The following is a 2879-nucleotide window of genomic DNA, read 5'->3' on the forward strand; positions in this document are numbered from 1 at the left end:
TGAAACTGATCTACCTGGCTGTTATTGTACCAGTATCATGCAGTTTTTAACACTATTGCTCTGCAGTACTGCTTGAGGTCCAGGATACTGATTCCCCCAGAAGTTCTTTTACTTTTGAGAATACTTTTAACTATCCTGGGTTTCTTGTTATTTCAGATGAACTTGAGAATTGCTCTTTCTAACTCTATGAAGAACGGAGTTGGGAGTTTGATGGGGATTGCATTGAATCTGTAGATTGCTTTTGGCAAGATGGCCATTTTTACTATATTCATCCTGCCAATCCATGAGCATGGAAGGCTTTTCCATTTTCTGAGGCCTTCTTTGATTTCCTTCTTCAGAGATCTGAAGTTCTTGTCATACAGATCTTTCCCTTGTTTGGTTAGAGTTACAGCAAGATACTTTATTTTGTTTGTGGCTATTGTGAATGGTGTAGTTTCCCTAATTTCTTTCTCAGCCTGCTTATCCTTTGTGTATAGGAAGGCTACTAAGGTGTTGGTGAAGATGTGGAGAAAGAAGAACACTCCTCCACTGCTGGTGGGAATGCAAGCTGGTACAACCACTCTGGAAATTAGTTTGGCTGTTCCTCAGAAAACTGGGCATAACACTTCCGGAGGACCCTGCAACACCACTTCTGGGCATATACCCAGAGGATCCCCTGGCATGCAATAAGGTCATATGCTCCACTATGTTCATAGCAGCCCTATTTATAATAGCCAGAAGCTGGAAAGAACCCAGATGTCTCTGAATGGAAGAATGGATACAGAAAATGTGGTATATTTACACAATGGAATACTACTCAGCAATTAAAATCAATGAATTAATGAATTATTAGGCAAATGGTTGGATCTGGAAAATATCATTCTAAGTGAGGTAACCCAATCACAAAAGAACACACATGGAATACAATCACTGATAAATTGATATTAGCTCAGAAACTCTGAATACCCAGGACACAAATCACATATCAAATGACTCCCAAGAAGGAGGAAAGAGAGGTCCCTGGTCTTGAAATGCTTGTTCCAGCATTGTAGGGGAATACCAGGACAGAGAAGTAGGAGGGGGATGATAGGAGAATGGGCAGAGGGAAGAGAGTTTAGGGAACTTATGGGGAGGGGGTAACCAGGAAAGGGAAAATCATTTTGAATGTAAACAAAGAATATTGAAAATAAAAAAATAGAAATAAAAAAGAAAGAATAAAAACAAACAAACAAACAAACAAAAAACCCAACTAACCCTCAACCAATACAAGAAGAATGAAATAATACCATGCATCTTATCAGTGCACCATGGGCTAAGGCTGGTCTTCAACAACAGTAAAAACTACAGAAAGCCCACATACACATGGAAACGGAACAACCCTTTACTCAATAATAACTTGGTCAGGGAAAGAAACTAAAGACTTTCTGAAATTTAATGAAAATATTGATACATCATATCCAAACTTATGGCACATAATGGAAGCATTGCTAAGAGGAAAGTTCATAGCACTAAGTGCCCTGGTAAAGAAACTGGAGAGATCTTATACTAACAATTTAACAGCACATTTGAAAGCTCTAGATCAAAAAGAAGCAAACTTACCCAAGAGAGTAGAAGGCAGGAAATAGCCTAATTCAGGACCAAAATCAACCAAATAGAAATAAATAAGTAATACAAAGAATCAACAAAATCAGAAGCTGGTTCTTTGAGAGAATCAATAAGGTAGATAAACCCAAGCAAATCTAATGAAAAAGGCTATGACATAGTATCTAAATTAACAAAATCAGAAATGAAAAAGGGAGACATAAAAACAGAAATGGAGAAAAATTAAAAAAATCATCAAATCCTACTATAAAAACCTATACTCAACTAAACTGAAAAATCTACATAAAATGGATGATTTTTAAGTCAGATACCACATATAAAAGTTAAATTAGGAGCAGGTAAACTAAATAAAGAGACCCAAGTCGCACAAGACATAAACATCACTAAAAATCTCCCAACTCAAAAAAGCCCAGGACCAGAAGGATTTAGTTTAGAATTCTCCCAGACTTTCAAAGAAGATCTGTTACCAATTTTCCTCATACTACTCCAAAAAATTGAAAGAGAAGGAACACTACCTAACTCGTCCTACGAAGCCACAATTACTCCGATACCTAAACTACACACAAGGACCCAACCAAAAAAGAGAACTTCAGACCAATCTCACTTATGAATATCAATGAAACAAATTTCAATAAATTCATGCAAACCTAACTAATAAAAGCAATAAACAGCAATTCAATATCCAACATCAAACTAAATGGAGAGAAACTTGAAGCAATCCCACTAAAATCAGGGATAAGGCAAGGCTGTCCACATCTCACCCTATCTATACAATATAGTACTCAAAATTCTAGACTGAGCAATTAGGCAACAAAAAGGAGATAAAATGCATACAAATTGGAAAAGATGAAACCAAGATATCACTATTTGCAGTTGATATTATAGTATACATAAGCGAACCCAAAAAGTCCATGATCAAACTCCTATAACAGTTAAACAACTTCAGCAAAGTGGCTGGATATAAAATTAACTAAAAGAAAAAATAATACATTTCTTGATAAACACACTGAGAAAAATTTCTTAATTCTTAATGTTGATCCTATAAGAATTCCTCAAATTATATCAGTATTTAGTAAGGTCATTTATAGTGAAATTGCTATTAGGGGACACTTCTTCCTTCCTTCCTTCCTTCCTTTCTTCCTTCTTTTCTTTCTTCCTTTCTTCCTTCTTTTCTTTCTTTCTTTCTTTCTTTCTTTCTTTCTTTCTTTCTTTCTTTCTTTCTTTCTTTCTTTCTTTCTTTCTTTCTAGATTTTTATACATTTACTCTTTTTGATGACATATTTTTATTGGATATTTTT

The sequence above is a fragment of the Apodemus sylvaticus genome, chromosome 7, assembly GCF_947179515.1.
Source record: "Apodemus sylvaticus chromosome 7, mApoSyl1.1, whole genome shotgun sequence".
Lineage (NCBI taxonomy): Eukaryota > Metazoa > Chordata > Mammalia > Rodentia > Muridae > Apodemus > Apodemus sylvaticus.